Source organism: Somniosus microcephalus, chromosome 13 (assembly GCF_052327205.1).
Source record: "Somniosus microcephalus isolate GS21.2 chromosome 13, FLI_Smic_1.0, whole genome shotgun sequence".
In the NCBI taxonomy this organism is placed as follows: Eukaryota; Metazoa; Chordata; class Chondrichthyes; order Squaliformes; family Somniosidae; genus Somniosus; species Somniosus microcephalus.
In genome coordinates this window covers 170,866,608-170,886,191 of record NC_140999.1, presented here as the reverse complement: position 1 = coordinate 170,886,191, position 19,584 = coordinate 170,866,608, and the positions used below count along the sequence as shown (strand labels likewise).

The 19,584-nt window shown below is 47.1% G+C and overlaps 1 protein-coding gene across 6 annotated transcripts in view; it reads right to left on the bottom strand.

The window, feature by feature from the left end:
• Window positions 1-19,584, bottom strand: part of dlgap4b (discs, large (Drosophila) homolog-associated protein 4b) — a 733,594-nt gene that overhangs the window by 531,538 nt on the left and 182,472 nt on the right. For 5 of the 6 annotated variants that reach the window (XM_086005582.1, XM_086005577.1, XM_086005576.1 and 2 more), the window contains one exon: window positions 9,315-9,407. The exons of the other annotated variant lie outside the window; for it this stretch is intronic. The gene's annotated coding sequence lies outside the window, so the exon portion shown is untranslated. The remainder of the gene's footprint in view (window positions 1-9,314; window positions 9,408-19,584) is intronic. 6 annotated transcript variants of the gene reach the window in all.

The following is a 19,584-nucleotide window of genomic DNA, read 5'->3' as shown; positions in this document are numbered from 1 at the left end:
ACTTGCTTTTTCATCTGTTTCATTTCCTGCTTTTTTCTCAGTTCTGATGAAGGGTTTCGACCTGAAACGTTAACTCTGTTTCTCTCTCCACAGATGTTGCCTGGCCTGCTGAGTTTTTCCAGCTTTTTCTGTTGTTATTTCAGATTTCCAGCATCCGCAGTATTTTGCTATCGTATTAGAGATTGTCAGTGTTTGACAGCTTCTCAAAGCTGTCAAACGATGACAATTCATCTGTCAAAAATTTTTGACAGATAAAATGTCATACGCTGACGTTCTCTGTCACCAGCTTGCCTTTAATTGGCCGGCTAAGCCCGCTGGGCGTGCTTAACAAGGTCAATCAAGGGAAAATAGTGTGGGTTGGCCGGACGTCGATGGAGGCGGGGCTAAAACCAGACAAGCAGCAGTCCTGCCTCCATCATGTCCCCATTGATAAAATCACCCCCGCAGAGTCTAAACAAGGAAGTATAATTTAGATTATTTAATTCTATGTAAAACCATGTACAGAAAGTGAAATAAAGAGAGGGAAAGAAAGATGGGATTATGAAAGGAGAGAGAGAGATAAAAGAGACGGAAAGAAAAAGTAAAAAAAAAAAAATTAAAAATCTTCAACAATAATTAACATAAGAACATAAGAAATAGGAGCAGGAGTAGGCCATTTGGCCCTTCGAGTCTGCTCCGCCATCCAATAAGATCATGGCTGATCTTCTACCTCAACTCCACTTTCCTGCACTATCCCCATATCCCTTGATTCCCTTAATATCCAAAAATCTATCGACCTCTGTCTTGAATATACTCAACGACTGAGCCTCCACTGCCCTCTGGGTAGAGAATTCCAAAGATTCACCACCCTCTGAGTGAAGAAATTTCTCCTCAGCTCAGTCCTAAATGGCCAACCCCTTATTCTGAGACTGTGAACCCTGGTTCTAGACTTCCCAGCCAGGGGAAACATCCTCCCTGCATCTACCCTGTCAAGCCCTGTAAGAATTTTGTATGTTTCAATGAGATCACCTCTCATTTTTCTAAACTCCAGAAAATATAGGCCTAGTCTGCTCAATCTCTCCTCATAGCACAATCCCCCCATCCCAGGAATCAGTCTGGTGAACATTCATTACATTCCCTCTATGGCAAGTATATCCTTCCTTAGGTAAGGAGACCATAACTGTACACAATACTCCAGGTGTGGTCTCACCAGGGCCCTATGTAATTGCAGTAAGACATCTTTACTGTTATACTCAAATCCTCTTATAATAAAGGCCAACATACCATTTGCTTTCGTAATTGCCTGCTGTACCTGCATGTTAACTTTCAGTGATTCGTGTACAAGGACCGTTTTCCCCCGGAAATCCACCTCGGGCATATCTCTACCCGCGTGGCTGACGTCTCCGGGGACAGTACTATTGCGGAAGCACGTGAGAGGCCATAAAACGGACCCCCTTGTGGAAAAGGTACAGCTCCTCCATGCAAACCCTCAGTACGCCTATATCGAATACTCTGACGGGCGAGAGGACACTGTTTCCATAAAAGACCTCGCTCCCTCGGGGAGCGGAGAGAACGATGAGAGACTACCCGAGGAAGACCTACACCAAAAAGAGACAGGACGCCCAGAGGTATCAATACCCAACTTTAACCTGGAGGACACTGCAGATAACCTGGAAGACACTGCGGAGGGCCGGACAGCGGGGGAACCAGAATCCACTCCCCTAGAGGCACCCCAACCGGCTTTGCGCCGATCACTGAGAACCGCAAAACCTCCTGACAGACTCACTTATACCAACTTTTAAGAAACATCAACCCGATGGACTAAATCTAAAGAAGGGGTGAATGTAATGAAATCTTTTTGTCTTGCCTGTATTTGTTTTGCACTCATGTATATTACCCTCCCCCACACGGTGTATAGTTTCACTTCCTCTTTCCTGACTAACCTGGCTCCGCCCCTGACTTCTCTTACTTAAAGATCCCAGGATCTGTATGACTCATTCCTGTGAGCCAGTCGGTGTGTTGAGATGTTAGCTCTGATCTTAGTGATTAAAAGCCAACTTGTTAAAGTCTATAACTTCTAGTTTTGTGGTTATTGAAGGCACATCAATTTCTAGTTTTGTGGTTATTGAAGGCACATCAATTTTAACCAATCCATGCTAGTGTGGCGGAGCCACCAGGGGGACTCTGATTTAATGTACATAATTATCTTTAATAAATTATTAGCTACAGAATGAATCTGTATCTTTGTTCATATCATTGCATGTACATAGCGCGGTCCCTTTAAGAATGAGAGCAAACGCGATGTCATCACGTTGGTCACGTGATCCTCCAGCGGCGGGAAAACGTGATGACGTCATGACGTCAGGCTGGGGAGCTGCCCTAGTCAGTCCTCGTGGAGCCAGCAAAGAGTACAGACCTGTAATGTAGTTCTCCTGTGTTTTCGTTTTAAACTCTGTTGATTAGTATTAAACATTGTTTGTTTGATAGACTGACTCGACCGCAGTCCTTTAGTTAGGAATCTAGCCATTCCTACACTAGTATATTACCCTGAATCACATGAGCTCTAATTTTGTTTAATAACCTCGTGTGTGGCACCTTATCGAATGCCTTCTGAAAATCCAAATGCACCACATCCACTGGTTCCCCTTATCTATTCTGCTAGTTACAACCTCAAACAACTCTAACAAATTTGACAAACATGATTTTCCTTTCATAAATCTGTGTTGACTCTGCCCATTCCTATTACTATTTTCTAAGTGCCCTGTTACCATGTCCTTAACAACAGATTCTAGCATTTTCCCTACTACTGATATCAGGCTAACTGGTCTGTAGTTCCCCATTTTCTCTCTCCCTTATAGCTTATAGCTCTAACAAATATATATCCTGCCACCCAATTTTTCCTTCCATCATACTGTATAATATTTTATCATTATACAGTAATTAACTTTTTGTCTCTATAACCTAGGGTTAAGAGGAGAAATAGTGCCTTCAAACATTGTGCTTATTTTGTTTTTAAATTAAAATGAGAAACTGTGGTTAACATTTTTTTCATTTAAGAATTAAAAAAATTAATTTCATAAAGCAATTATGTTGATGATGGCAGATAATGCACGTCTTCCATCTGTGTTAAATGTGCAATGAATCGCAACACAAATGCTACTGCACATGATGAGGGTTGACAATAATGATCATGACCTGCAATAAAAGCAATATAGTTTGAATCTCACAAAAATCCATATTACTTAATTGTCTTGATACTTACACATCCTCTATAAACAACAAATATATCTTAACATGCCACTTGAGATCAGATTACATAAAACTCTGAGCACTCACAGGAAAAGCCTTCAGTATGCATCTATCAATTGTGCCTCATGTTTATATTTCTTGAAAGGGTTAATGTGTGGGAAACAATGTTGAAAATAATTCTAAATTGCAAGGCAGTTAGAGCAAACTGCATGGAACCACAAACTGCTCTAAGTGTGAAGAAGGAGGAAGGGAAAGGATCATTAAGGATACTCAGTCTCTAGTAGTGACAATATGAATCTTCCTAAGTAAAAGTGAATGTTATTAAAATGACATTCAAAAGTTCAAAGATATTTAAATCCGGGAACATCCCCCGACCTCCGGGTGCTCCGGTTTCCTCCCACAGTCCAAAGATGTGCGGGTTAGGATGATTGGCTATGATAAATTGACCCTTAGCGTTAGGGGGATTAAATACGTGGGGTTACGGGGATACGGTGGGATATGTGTCGGTGCAGGCTCGATGGGCCGAAATGGCCTCAATCTGCACTGTGGGGTTTCTGTGATTCTGTGACCCCATATACTTTGGTGGGGGGCCACCGTTTCTAACTTTTTCATTTAAAAATTCACTATTTTAGCTTTAGCCAGGCCTGGGCCCCCAGGTGAAATCCACCTATGCCAAGTGGTAAGCCAGCATGCCCAGTTTCACCCAGTATACTGGCCGCCAATGATCCATCCAACTACTGAGTGGCCAGGAATGTGGAACTCCCAGACTGGACGTTCCTGGCCCTGCCCTTTACTCCGCCTTTGGCTTTGTAAGGGGCAGGAGGAGGCTTCACCCCTTACCAAGCCCTGCCAACACACCAGCATAAGACCAGGATCCTGCCTATCTAAGTCCTGGCCTATTTCCCCTTCTAGCACATGCCTGCTGGAGGTTCGACTGGAAGGGCCAAGGACTTTTAGCTTCATGATAAGATTTACATCTTACATGTGTTCATTGTATGTTTTGATAAGGTAGTACATGTTTAAATGGCATTGTGAAAAAAGAATTTGGAGATGATTGTGGTTCTGCAGATGTGGGAGAGGGGGCACTTTTGGGTGGGTATGGCTGGTCATCCTGGGTTGAGTTGCACCCCATGGTTTAGGATGTGAAATACTTTTTCATTATTTTGTCTGCACGAGTTGGTCTCTCTTTTATGGGAGGAGGCACGGGGAACTCTTTTTGTTGCTTAGATCAAATTGTTCTTTAGCAAGGGACCCAAATTGCTTGGTATTTCTCCAAGTCCAAGCAAAGCTTGCATATTATTGGAGCGGTTGTGCTTCTCCATAGTATAGGGGCACACATTTTGGCTGACAAATGGAGAGGACTGAAATAATCTGCATGCCACAGCAGGTTCTCACTCTCTGGCAAATAGGCTCAGCAAGCAGAGAACTAAAACATGGGTGGGCTGGCCAGAAGGATTATGAGGCCATATCTGACCATTTTCTTATTTTTCTGAGGTCTTCAAGACAGTATTAAATGACGTACAGGATAACAAAATTACACTGTGCGTTACTACGAATGAATGCTCATCACATTTGTCTCCAGTGTTACCATTTATTTTCAATAAGTTAACGCCAGCACTAAAACAGTAGAGAGAGGAATTTCAGACAAATATATTAAGTGTTTGTATGTTAGTATCCCACAATACTATTGCATATTTGTATCATTTCAGGGCCAGTATCCTTTATTTCCATTTTCTTAAGAATGCAAGTTTTACCCAGTCAATGATACTGAAACATAAGTATGAAACTCTTCAAAGCTTTTTAGCTGGCACCTAATGCTAATTTATGATGCACTTACATTACAACTTAGTGTTGGTGCAAAATGGTTGCACTTTGTACCGATGCGACAGTTATAGTGCAAATGCAGCCTGAATTAAATCAAGGTCTAATCTGATACTGGAGCAAAGCCCTGAAAGTTAACCTTTCACTCTGTTTTCACTTCAGAGTCAGTTCAGACTGTAACAGCTGATTTATACTGCACAAAATTAGCTTTAGTACTAAACTGAAATTGCTTCACACCAGCACTAAAGGGAGAATGTTATCTGGCAGCAGGTTTTGGACAGGCAGGGGCGGGGGGTGGTGGGGGGGGGGATAAAGGGGGAAGCAGCAAGCCTACCCGACATTATCAGTGTAAGGCCAGGATTACTTTAATTGCCAGGCCTCATTTACATCCAATTGGCCAGCTGCCCACCCTATTGTGTCAGACACGGGCAACCCATCCACTTGCTGGACTTCGGTTGAAATTGAGACTCAGGATTCTGTGTCACTAGCTTTTGCAACTTTGTTGGAATGGCATCCCTATTCTGCTCCTTCCTCATCTTCATCCAAGTCTTACTCATCAGTTCTTATTGCTGCTCCTCTTCCGTGTGCAAGCCTCTTTGTATGGTGAGATTGTGCGACATGTAGCACACTACCACAATCCGTGAAACTCTCTGTGGCTTATACTGAAGCGAGCCCCCCCGATCTATCCAAGAACCTAAACTGTTGTTTGAGGAGCCCGTTGTATGCTTGATGATCATCCTGGTTTTTCCCCATGATTCTGTCTGTAACTTAGTTGTGCAGGAGTGCTGGGTTTACGAGGGGTGTTATCATCCATGTGTGGAGGGGGTAGCCATTGACACCAAGCAGTCATCCTTTGACGCTCCTCGACAGGTGGAATAGTGGAGGAATGGTTGACTGGCACAGGATGAAGGCAACTGGACAGTTGCCTGGAAACCTGACACACACCTGTATGATTCTGTGGCAGTGATCGCTACACATTCAAGGAATGAAAGCCCTTCCTGTTAACAAATGCTGCTGGCTGGTTTTCCAATGCCTTGGTGGCTATATGTGTGCAGTCAATGACCGCCGCAGCCAATCTCAGAGCCCTTTCATTCTGACTATTCACATCCTTTAAGAACGATATGTAATCATTGGCCCTGGCAAAGAAGGCACTGGTGAACTGTTTGATGCAGTTATGAACAGCAAAATGAGAGATGTGGGAAATGTCCCCTGTAGCATCCTAGAAAGATCCTGAGGGAAAGAAGCTAAGGGCTGTGGCTAATTTTATTGCCACTGGCAATCCATGACCACCTGACCCAGCAGGTTGTAGGTCTTATTGGAGGAGGCTGCAAAGGTCTACGACAGCTTGCGTGGACAAGTGAAGCCTCCATTTGCATTGCTGCTCAGACAGATCCAGGAAAGTCACTTTGGGTCTGTAGATCCTATCAGCTGGGTATGGTCTTCTTCGAGCATTCCTCCTCTCTGGTTGTTTTCTAATATGCTCCTTGTGGCAGGGTAGGTAGCCTGCTGTGCGCCTCCTCCTCCTCTTCATGTAACCAGGTTAAAGCAGCAAGAATGATGCCCATCGTAAACTGTGTGCTTTTTGAGGGTGTGCAAGCAGAATAGATTCAGAAAAAGGCAATCTCTCCTGGGAATTCCCCAAAAATGCAATAGAAACATAGAAGATAGGAGCAGGAGTATGCCATTTGGCCCCTCGAGCCTGCTCCGTCATTCAATGCGATCATGGCTGATCATCCATGTTCAGTACCCTGTCCCTGCTTTCTCCCTATATCCCTTGATCCCTTTAGCCTTAAGAAATATATCCAACTCATTCTTGAATATATTTAATGAATTGGCTTCTACTGCCTTCTGTGGTAGAGAATTCCACAGGTTCGCCACGCTCTGGGTGAAGAAATTCCTCCTCATTTCTGTCCTAAATGGCTTACCCCTTATCCTTAGACTGTGACCCCTGGTTCTAGACTCCCCGACCATCGGGAACATCCTTCCTGCATCTAGTCTGTCTAGTCCTGTCAGAATTTTATAAGTTTCAATGAGATCCCCTCTCATTCTTCTAAACCCCAGCGAGTATAAGCCCAATCGACCCAATCTCTCCTCATACGTCATTCCTGCCATCCCAGGTATCAGCCTGGTGAATCTTCGCTGAACTCCCTCCATGGCAAGAACATCCTTCCTCGGATAAGGCGATCAAAACTGCACACAATACTCAAGATGTGGTCTCACCAAGGCCCTGTACAACTGCAGCAAGACATCCTTGTTCCTGTACTCAAACCCTCTCGCTACGAAGGCCAACATACCATTTGCCTTCTGAACCGCCTGCTGCACCTGCATGCTTACCTTCAGCGACTGTTGCACAAGGACACCCAGGTCTCGTTGCACTTCCCCTTCTCCCAATCTATTGCCATTCAGATAATAATCTGCCTTCCGTTTTTGTCACCAAAGTGGATAACCTCGCATTTATCCACATTATATTTCATCTGCCATGCTTCTGCCCAATCACCCAACTTGTCCAAATCATCCTGGAGTTTCTCGGCATCCTCCTCACAGCACACACGCCCACCCAGCTTTGTGTTGTCTGCAAACTTGGAGATATTGGCCCCGGGTCGGGGGCTTCCCGCGGGTGCAAGCCCCCAATCTGCACTTACCTAGTGCGCCGGCCGTTGAGCTGTGGGCCCCCGTGGGATTCCGATCCTGGGCCTGCTCCAACTGCCGGCGCGCAGTGCTTGCGTATCCCAGGGGCGCAGTTAGTTCAAAGCGTCCCCTGGTATCACGTGGGCCATGGGGAGCCAATCAGAGCAGGGAATGCTCCATTCATAAGTCTGACAGGAAGTGCTGTCAAACTTAGAAATACTACGGGCCCTTTCTTCTTACAAAACATCACTAAATCTTCAATTAAATTTTTTTTTAAATCACATTTTTTAAATAAACCATAAATTAAATGAAATAACTACTTTAAACAATAATTTAAATTTTTGAAAAAAATAATTTTATTTTCTAACGGGGCTAAAAATAAACTTACCTTGCTTTAAAATATTTAAAAATAATAAATCTGTGGAAAAAATGTTTTAATTTTAATTAATTCACCACTTACCTTGTAAAAAGCAGGCCTTACGCCTGCTTTTTACATTTCTAAATTCTACAGGCTTACCCTCCCGGGAAAACCTGCAAAAAAAAAACGAAGTTCAATGCGCACGCGCAGCCTCTCCCGCGCACGCGTTCGACCTCTGAACCCCTGCTTTCAGGGGAACGGAAGTGCCGGTTTCCCGCGCATACGCAGTGCATGCAGGAAACTGGCACTTCCATTGGGCTTACGGGTGAGTACCCCGTGCGTACTCACCCGCGGAGACCCGAATTTCTGGGCCATTAGATCTAGTTCCCTTGTCTAGATCATTAATATATATTGTGAATAGCTGGGGTCCAAGGACCGATCCCTGTGGTACCCCACTAATCACTGCCTGCCACTCGGAAAAAGACCCGTTTATTCCAACTCTTTGCTTTCTGTCTGCCGACCAATTCTCTATCCAAGTCAATACCTTGCCCCCAATCCCGTGTGCCTTAACTTTACACGCTAATCTCTTATGCAGGACCTTATCGAAAGCCTTTTGAAAGTCCAAATACACCACATCCACTGGTTCTCCCTTATCTATTTTGCCAGTTACATCCTCAAAAAATGCAATAGCAAACATATCTATGAAATGAGTGCTTGCAGATAAGTCCCCTTTTAAATACTACTTCCAATGGCCCTTAGCAACCAATCCCACTAGCTTTTACTCAGCCGGTTCAGTGCAGGGCAGGAATCCTATTAAAATCACACTGGGGTCTCAATGACTTCATAGGATCCTGATTTGCTGAGGCACCTGGCTGCTTCTAAAAATACTGTGCGGTTAATATGGTGTTTAGTGCCCCATTTCAATTTTAACTCTACTTCCAAATAAGCACAAAAAAATAAAATTCCCCTTTAAATGTGTAATGTAAATGCGCCCTTAGTTCTATTGGTACCAATATGAAATAAGGTTGTGAAGCAGTCATACTTCACGTTCTATTTTTCCTAAATATCAATGAATTGAATTTAAGTTGCGCTATTTTCAAACAGCACAAAGCTAAAATGTTTCTTGATCTTCACAATGATGTGTTCATCCAGTGCCATTTATTAACAATGCTGCATCAGTTCAGTCACATACCCTTCTGCTATTATCCAGGATTCAGTAAACAGTGTCGTAAAGTTAAATTAAAAAAGGTCAAAGACTGAATTAAGTCATATGGCCTACCTTGTACAGGATGGTATTATTCAGGTGTCACATCAACAAACATTCTGTGTGGTCTGGTTGTAATTCATTAGTAAATGCTGATGTCTTCAAGATCTGCAAGTGTTTCAAAACAATATTCATAGTTTCAATAGTGTGAATTGATTTGTTCAGGCAACAAATTCTCCCTTCACAATGTCAAATCAAACCCATCTTCAAAACGAATGGATTGATACGAGCACGAAATAAACAGTTTCGATTTTGAATTCCTGTGGCTCTGCAAGTTTTCTTGATCTACCGGTCTCGCATTCCACTAGCAGATTGATGGTGTTCAGACCGTGTCCTGCTTCGCGGCAGAGGCAAAAAGAGGCTTATAATCAATTAGCCCGCTTCTGATTGTGCTACACATGTTTAGTGCAGCACTTGAGAGGATACATCTGTGGTGTTGTCGATGGATAATCCACAGTAATTGAATGGAAGCCAAAAGAAAAGCACTGATACTAAAATAAATAAAGATGGGAAGTAACGGTAAATTCTCCTGTTTGATACTGGTGGTAAACTGTTTTTGGGGCCGGTCAATGTAATGGATAATAAATCTAAATTCTGATATTCATTTATTTATAGCATCTCAGAAATGTATGATGTCTGCATTGATTCCACATTATGACAATCAGGGTCCTAAAATTACTCCTCTGTTGTATTTTCCAACACAAACAATATACTTAACCAAAAATGTTCTCATCAGGGTTTTATCCTACTTTTAACTAATCCCAAATTGCTCTCAAGAATATCTCTTCAATTTAAAATGGCTATGTTTAATTCGACACTCTGTTAAATGTTCCCAACAAAATTTGCTGTCAAGTACAGCTTCTTTTATTATATTGTTCTTGCCACCTAAAGTGCAAGAACACTCAGGATTGTGTTATAGAAATGAATAAAGGTACAAGTGAGAGCCATGAAATCCATGTTTTAGAATGCCTAGCTTCATTAAAGGCACCTCCATGTCAGAGTGTGTACTCTTTTGAGCAACCCATTAGTGCCATTCACAACTCCTCAGATAATGAAGCAGTCCATGCCCGCATGCAACAAGACCTGGACGACGTTCAGGCTTGGGTTGATAAGTGGCAGGTAACATTCGCGCCACAGAAGTGCCAGGCAATGACCATCTCCAACAAGCAAGAGTCTAACCACCTCCCCTTGACATTCAATGGTATTACCATCACCGAATCCCCCACCATCAACATCCTGGGGGTCACCATTGACCAGAAACTTAACTGGATCAGCCACATAAATACTGTGGCAACAAGAGCAAGTCAGAGGCTAGGTATTCTGTGGCGAACGTCTCACCTCCTGACTCCCCAAAGCCTTTCTACCATCTACAAGGGACAAGTAAGGAGTGTGATGGAATACTCTCCACTTGCCTGGATTAGTGCAGCTCCAACAACACTCAAGAAGCTCGACACCATCCAGAATAAAGCAGCCCGCTTGATTGGCACCCCATCCACCACCTTAAACATTCACTCCCTCCACCACCGGCACACCGTGGCTGCAGTGTGTATCATCTACAAGATGCACTGCAGCAACTCGCCAAGGCTTCTTCGGCAGCACCTCCTAAACCCGCGATCTCTTCCACCTAGAAGGACAAGGGCAGCAGGCGCATGGGAACACTACCACCTCCAAGTTCCCCTCCAAGTCACACACCATCCTGACTTAGAAGTATATCGCTGATCCTTCATCATCGCTGGGTCAAAATCCTGGAACTCCCTACCTAACAGCACTGTGGGAGTACCTTCACCACACGGACTGCAGCGGTTCAAGATGACGGTTCACCACCACCTTCTCAAGGGCAATTAGGGATGGGCAATAAATGCTGGCCTTGCCAGCGACGCCCACATCCCATAAACAAATTTAAAAAAACATAAACAAATATACCATATCAGAGTGTGTGCACCAAGCACTGTTTTATAATGAAGCTTATCTGCTTGCACCTAGGGTGCCCTTTCCCTTCATTGTGCCTGCCACTTCTTAATTGGCTGCCCTTCACCCATGACAAATATTGAGATGTCTTCTGAGGTTCTCCAGAGGCTTTCTGAATTTTGTCCCTCTATTGTTAAGCTCCCCTTTAATTGTCCCCGTACCTTTAAATTTGACTTTCACACCATTTTCCTCTCCCACTCGTGACCCATCTGAGTGTGCACCTGTTGTTGTGAATAATTATGCAAGTGAGTTTACATCAGAGAATTAGGGGCTTCCATATTTTTCCTTTGGAGTGGAATTTGCACCAGTCTTTAACCGTTTACAACTCTGACCTGAAGATGAAAATTGGCCCCATTAAGCTTATGCTTAAGTGCTGGACTGCTGGACTAGATCATTCTGTCCCAATTTATATACTGGTGTTACCTCCACATCTTCCAAAAATATCCCTGAAAAGTAGGTCAGTCTTGGTGAGGGATCATTCTATTAAACACCTTCTCCACAGAAATAAGGTATAAATAACCTCACGGCTTTCCACTCCACACAAAACATGTGCAAAGAAAGTAATTTATATGCTGAATTGATTATTTATGCTGAATTTCTGTTGATTTTAGATACTTGCAGTATTATCAATGCAAATTGTCTCAATAAAATCCTTTTAATCCGTATAAAGTGAACCCATTTGGCAGCAGCTGCTGTTCCTGTGAAACGCTTTAATTTCACAGTTCAGTGATACGTGCCACATGTAGCAATGCACACTTGAGGAAAAGCCAAACTAGATTATTTCACTCAAGGAAAGTAGTGCTTATTTCCAGAAATTTAGGACACAAAACCAAACTGTCTTAACAGATCTTTTTTTAAACTACACATAATTTCTCAATAGCACTGGCAAGTGAGAAATTTGAGCAGTTATGCTTTTCAGTGGCCTAGCAATCAATAGGAATTGTAAAGATGGTTATATCCTTACGAATCATTTCAAATCTTGTCTCCCTCACAGGAGGCCTTGAGCGACAGCAGTAAAGGGGAGCTGAATGCTCAATATGTCATCTATTCTAGTAGCAACAGTAAACTGAAGTCATGGCACATGTTGTTTAATGGGTTATGGAACTATGCTACTACCACAATGTAATAAGCAATATAATATGAATTAAGTGCTTTGGATGACTTTGCGAAACATAATTCATCGCATCACGTGAAGCTCTTTGGGGCATTTCTGAGAGACTTGATAAGGCACTTTATAAATGCAAGTATTTATTTTACAGGTTTGTATTCAACATCAGAAATGAATAATTTATACAGCAGAAATGAAACGTTTCCAGGGCCATAGATTCAATATCTTGCTGTTGTGTCAATGAGAATACCTCTAAGACAAATGTTTTGTTTCCTTGGCAGCTTTATTGAAATGAGTAGTTTGGTAAGTAGATACTGTAGTTCAACAAACAGCTGTGACGCAATAACCTAGATTTTCTGAGCCCATCAAAACTGGGGTTGTGCGGGCCCAATTCATAGGTTTTGTGCAGCCTCTCCCCTAATTTGAATAGGTCACAAGCACAGGAAGAGCTTGCTCAGAGAGCTTGGCCTGCAGCACACTATGCTGGGGGTAACAAAAGCCAGCCAGGGAACAGCTCTTATAGGGCTGTAGCTAGTCACTACAGGGCAAGTTGAAGCCCATGGGATTAAAGGGGCAATGGCGACGAGGATACGCAATTGGCTGAGAGACAGAAAGCAGAGAGCAGCAGTGAACGGTTGTTTTCAGGCTAGAGCGAAGTATACAGTGGTATCCCCCAGGGTCGGTATTAGATTAATGACCTGGACTTGGATATATAATTTCAAAGTTTGTGGATGACACAAAGCTGGAAATGTAGTAACCAGTGAGGACCATTGTAGCAGACTTCAGGAGGACATAGACAGACTGGTGAAATGGGCAGACATATGGCAGATGAAATTTAATGCAGAGAAGTGTGAAGCGATGCATTTGGAAGGAAAAATTAGGAGAAGCAGTATAAACGAAATGGTAAAATTTGAAAGGGGGTGCGGGAATGGAGACCCAGGGGTTCATATACACAAACCTTTGAAGGTGGCAGGACAAGTTCAGAAAACATACGGGATCCTTGGCTTTATAAATAGTGGCACAGAATATAAAAGCAAGGAAATTATGCTAAACCTTTATAAATCACTGGTTAGAGCTCAGCTAGAGTATTTTGTCCAATTCTGGGCACCACACTTTAGAAAGGATGTCAAGGTCTTGGAGAAAGTGCAGAGGAGATTTACCAGAATGGTACCAGGGATGAGGGAATTCAGTTAGACCATGCTCTATGTGGTCAGACTGGAGACTTCTTTCCTTCCTACCTACCTGCCTGCCTGACTGCTTGCCACAGTGTTGCTTTTCTCCTATACTCGGAGTATTTACAGGAAGGACAGGACCCAAATCCTTCCCCATTCCGGGATTCACCAGTAGGTGAACCAAACCAACTACTCCCTCTCAAAAGAGTCTATTCTCAACAGACACCTTTTTTTTTTCATTCGCTTATGGGATCTGGGCATCGCTGACAAGGCCAGCATTTATTTCCCATCCCTAGTTGCCTTTGAGAAGGTGGTGATGAGCCGCCTTCTTGAACCGCTGCAGTCCGTGTGGTGTAGGTACTCCCACAGTGCTGTTAGGTAGGGAGTTCCAGGATTTTGACCCAGATTTTGAAGGATCGGCGATATACTTCTAAGTCAGGATGGTATGTGACTTGGAGGGGAACTTGGATGTGGTGGTGTTCCCATGCGCCTGCTGCCCTTGTCCTTCTAGGATTTGCTCCTAGGAAGAGGTCACAGGTTTGGGAGGTGCTGCCGAAGAAGCCTTGGCGAGTTGCTGCAGTGCATCTTGTAGATGGTACACACCTTATGTTGGACATGACTGAAACATGTATATGTGTGAGTGTTCACTGGAAGCTCTAAACTAAATTTCATTGTCCAAAGAACTCTAGATCTGAATCCTAATCTACATTGCTCAGCTCTGGTGGTCTGTGAATTTATCCCCTTGAGAGCTACATTTAACTTAATAGTATCATTTTTTACATAAATTACACCAAAATCCTCCTGCGTATGCATAGTTAGAATCCAAAAACATAACAAAGTTGTTGCTGCTTATAAACACAGTGGCCTAGAAATTCAGTTTGGACACTTTTGGGGCGCTAAAGTCGGGCGCTCGCTAAAGTTAGCGCCCGCCGGAAAGTGTAGGCCACATCGACGAAATTCAGTAGAGTTGGCCCTAAGTTTGGCCGAGCGCTGAAACTGGCGTTGAAATGCTGTGTTCCGGCGCTAAGCCGGCGATCGGCCTAATAACGCCGAAGCCGGGCGCAGCGCAGGTGCGGTCATGTTTTGATTGACAGCAGACACCCTGACGCCGGCCAGCTCTTAAAGGGGGAAGGGTCAACTTTGACTGCTGCCACGCCCTGCATACTGGAGCCCTGCAGCTAGGCCTCAGCACTACTGGTGTGTCAAAATAGCGCCTGGAGCAATGGAGAGGGCCCGTGAGCGAGCGCAGCGCTTTTCAGAGCATGCTCTGAGTGTGCTCATTCATGGTGTGGAGAAGAGAAGAGAGATCCTGTGCCCGGACCGTGGCAGGAAGGCTCCCAGGAGCCAGTACAGGAGAGCCTGGGGCAAAATCGCCCGCAGGGTGTCATCCACCTGTGATGTCCCCAGGAGTGCGGACCAATGCCGCAAGAAGTTCAACGACCTCACTCGGATGGTGAAGGTGAGTACCCTTTCCAGTGTCCCCCTCATCCTTGCATGTGCACCTCACATTATGGGCAAAGGGACCTCAAAGGCCTAATGGGCAGCCCTCCTCCCGCAGCAATGGCACTTGCATGTTCATCAATAGCACTTTCTGCACTTAACACACTGGCCAAGCTATTCGACCATGGGAGGCAGTGCACCCAGCAACAGGGCACCACACTGGCCAAGCTATTCCACCATGGGAGGCAGTGCACCCAGCAACAGGGCACCACACTGGCCAAGCTATTCGACCATGGGAGGCAGTGCACCCAGCAACAGGGCACCACACTGGCCAAGCTATTCGACCATGGGAGGCAGTGCACACAGCGGCAGGGCACCACACTGTACTTAGAGGCCGTCCTTTCTCTTGCAGGCCAAGCTGGCGAGCAATGTAAGGAGCCAGGCTGTCACTGGTGGAGGCCGTCCAGAGTACCAGGCGCTCACTGATCTGGAGGAGAGCGTGGCACGACTCATGCGTGGCCGGGTGACTGGCCCTGTCGCGATCGGCGAGGCGGACCCTGTACTGGGACCCACTGGTAAGGACATGACCGGTTGCACCTCTCTCATTGCCCTCGCGCTTCAGATCTACATCCTTTCCCACTGACCGACAAATGCGCATAATGCACCACTCAGGCCGCCCTCGCTGACGGCCTGTCCTCACTCTAAAGCTACTCTTGTGCCTTCCTGCTTTCAGCTGGTGAGGAGGAGGTGGTCCCTGAAGCGCAGAGAGCCAGGCCCTTGGAGGAGGAGGACGCCGAGGACCAGGAGGAAGGCGGCACATCGGGGGAACCCTCCTCCGCGCCAGGGGATGGCAATGGAGGGGAGACGTCTGGCCTGCAGGAGAGCCAGGGGGAGGTGCTGGAGGGGAGGGCCGAAGCTGGTCCCAGTAGGGTGGACGCACGCGGGAAGGCTCCGGCAGCACGCCGGCCTTCTGCCCAGAGGGGGGAGGTGTTGGTGGGGAGGGCAGAACCTGGCCCAAGTGGGGTCGATGCACGCGGGAAGGGTCGGCCAGCTCGGCGGCCTTCTCCCCGGAGGGAGAGTCCGCCCTCCAGTCCGGACACAGTCCTCGCCCAGGAGGTGCGCGTCCTCGATGAGATGTCGGCGGCGTCTGAGCGGCGCCACCAGGAGTTCATGGGGGTGGTCGAACAGATGCCTCACGCCATTGAGTCCCTGGCTCAGAGTGTGGTGGCTTTCGGGGAATCACAGGCCAGGGGGTTCGAACTCACGGCAGCGCACGACAGGGGTGTCCAGCAACTGGCCGCAGCGCACGACAGGGGTGTGCAGCAACTCGCGGCAGTGCAGGACGCGGGTGTGCAGCAACTGGCGGCAGCGCAGGACGCGACTCGCGAGATGAGTGGTGCCGTCCAGACACTGGCACAGCTGATGCGGGCACATACCAGGGCAGTTCGGGCACTCACTTCTGCCACACTCGCTGTGGCACGGAGGCATCGCCATGGCACCCGCCGCCCTGCTGCAGCACAGCGGTCTGGCCTCCCCCAGATTGCTGCGCTTGCTACACTGCCAGCCCGGCCGAGTGCCAGTGTCTCTGGCGAGCAGCGCGCACCTGCCATCAGCCAGCTTGCCCCCAATGGTGCTGCCGACACTGCCACTCCCCCAGCCAAGGTGCGACGAGCTGCTGCTAAGACTGATGCTGCCCAGCCACAGCAGTCAGCAGCCGGCCTCTCCCGGGCCAGGCCTCGTCTAGGCCGACCCCCAAGGGCATCTGCCGACACGCTTTGTGGCCCTCATGAGCCTTCCCCCAGCCTCGCCACACCCGCAGGGCCCAGGTTGAGGCGGAGCAGCAGGTCGGCCAGGGGCCGGAGAAGCCTGTCTAAGGACTCGCCCTCTCGGCACACCCATTAGAATGTTGTGAGAGCGGTTTCTTTTATATTGGGGGGCTTGTGTTGTGGGGGGCATTATTTTGTTAAGGCCGAGGATCAAGGCATTTTTTGTTTTCATGGGGGTGTCTCTGTTGTGGGGGGGGCTTATTTTTATAAGGCCGCTGTTGAAGGCCTTTTGGATGGGCAAGTTTTGTTAGTCCTCCCCAGGTTTTGGGAGTGACAGATGTTTTTGACTGTTTTTTGGGGGTCTTGTCTGTTTTTCTGTTTCATGTGGGAAGGGCCCTGAGTTTGTGAAATAAAGCTTTTTATTTATTCAGCATGTCCAGGTGTCATGTTTGAAGTGGTTGTTGCGTTAACCGGCTGAGGGCTTGCGGAGCGGCTGCCTCAGGTGCGTTCATTGCCACAGGCCATTCCCTGCCAGGGGGCCTAGAAGTGTCGATCAATAAGCCCCCGGCGGACGGCCCTTGGCCCTTGTCGCTCCCTCCTGGGCTGGTCCTCCTCCTCCTCCTCCTCCTGCTCGTCCTCCTGAGGTGGTGGTGCAATGCCAGGTGGCAGTGCCTGAGTCCTGCGGATAGCCAGGTTGTGCAGCATGCAGCACACGACGACGAACTGGGAGACTCTATCCGGCGAATACTGAAGAGATCCTCCGGAACGATCCAGGCAGCGGAACCGTTGCTTGAGGACGCCTATCGTTTGCTCGATGATGTTCCTTGTGGCTTGATGGCTTTCGTTGAATGCCTCCTCCGCTGGGGTCCTGGGCGCGCGGAGCGGGGTCATGAGCCATGTACACAAAGGGTAGCCCTTGTCCCTGATAAGCCATTCCCTTGGTGGAGGCTGTGCCTCGAACATGTCAGCCACAGTAGTCTGGCGCAGGATAAATGCATCGTGGCTGCTTCCTGGGAAGCGGGCATTGACAGCTAGGATGCGCTGCCTGTGGTCACACACCAGCTGTACATTTAGGGAATGGTAGCCCTTCCGGTTGCGGTAATCCTCGGCATTGTGGATAGGTGCCCGCATAGCCACATGCGTGCAGTCAATGGCGCCCTGCACCATGGGGAAGCCCGCGATCCTGCCAAATCCGACTGCACGCTGCTCCTGCCTCTGTTGGGTCATGGGGAAGGAGCTGAATTGGTGTCTCCTCGCGTAAAGTGCATCGGTGACCTGCCGGATGCAGCGATGCGCGGCGAACTGGGAAATGTTCGCTATGTCCGCAGCAGCGGCTTGGAAGGAGCCGCTTGCATAAAAGTTCAGAGCCACCGTGACCTTCACTTCCACCGAGAGAGACGTCCTGCACATCAGCTGTGGACGCAGATCTGTGTGAAGCAGCTGGCAGATCTCTGCAACCACCTCCCTTCTGAAGCGCAGCCTCTTCACACAATGCGCCGCAGTCATGGTGAGATAGGACACCTGCTGCCGGTATTGCCTGAGTGGGTAAGGCCTACGTTGCCGACGCCTGATGGCCCCTCTGCGTCTAGGCATGGCTGGCCCTCTCTCACAGCGTCTCCGAGCCCTTCGCACATAATGCTGCAACTGAGGGTTGGCCCCCCATACAGCCCCCATAATAAAGTTGAGAACAGATAAATCACAATGAATCAAATGTCAAAGCACTAGCCAGAAGCCAAAAATACCTCTCCTATGTTGTCCCAAATCAGTAAGCTCTGTTCCTTGGTCTCTGTCCAGGAATCCAAAGCAGTAAAGTCATTGCAGCAAAATGGCTGGGCTTTATAGGTCAGTGTAAGTGCCCTTTAATTAGCGCTCCCCGAGGCCCACAGGGCCTCTGTTGCGTTCCACTTCACAGTTCTTAACAGCGCCACGCCCACATTGGGCGGGCGCCACTGAATTTCCGGTTTGGGGCGCACAAACAGCGTTGCACGACGAAATGACGTCATAAGCTGCGCGCGCAGCTGAGCGGGCGCAAACACTTTGCGCCGGCGCTAAATGTCAACTGAATTTGGGCGTAGGCGCAGATCGGTCTGCGCCCGGGCGCTAAGTGCCTAGCGCTGGAAATATACCCCTCTTATGGCGTTAACAGCTGGCGAACGCAACTGAATTTCTAGGCCAGTATCTGTTATTTGTTTGATACGGGTACGCACAGAAAACTGCCTCGTGTGGCACATGTCCTTGAGTTGGCTTGGAAGGAGTCAATAAAATGAAAACTTCATGTTGTGGTAGCCTTCTGTTCAAGAAGAAGAAGTATCCGTGGTCCAGAAGTTGTTTGCAGATGGTGCAGCTATGTGATAGTCTGTCTTGTGAAATGTAGGATGTAGAGACAGGTCTCTTTCAACTGCTCCAGGTACATATAGAGGAATTGTAAATGGCGTCCGAGGGTCACAATGGGTGTGGACAGAATGCCTCCAGTATCATTGCACCTCCATTTTATGGCTCCTCATGAACTGCTCTTACTCATCTAAAACATCCTGCGTATTCAGAAACCGGCAATGATGCTCAGGAGATTATAGTCATTAAAAATTAAAAAAATTAAAATACTTTGGCCTAGAAATTCAGTAAGGCGCTGCCAGCTTTGCGGCCAGTTACCACCCAAAGAGGGCTTCTGCGCCAATAGAGGAGTTTGCGCTGATATTCAGCGCAGCGGTAATGGCGGCAGTAGCCATTAGCGCTGCGCCGGCACCGATGACGTCATCGGTGTGCGCAGTGCCCTGGTTCCACCCCGATACCGGCCCAACCCCCATATTTAGTTGCGGCCGCCTCTTCTGCAG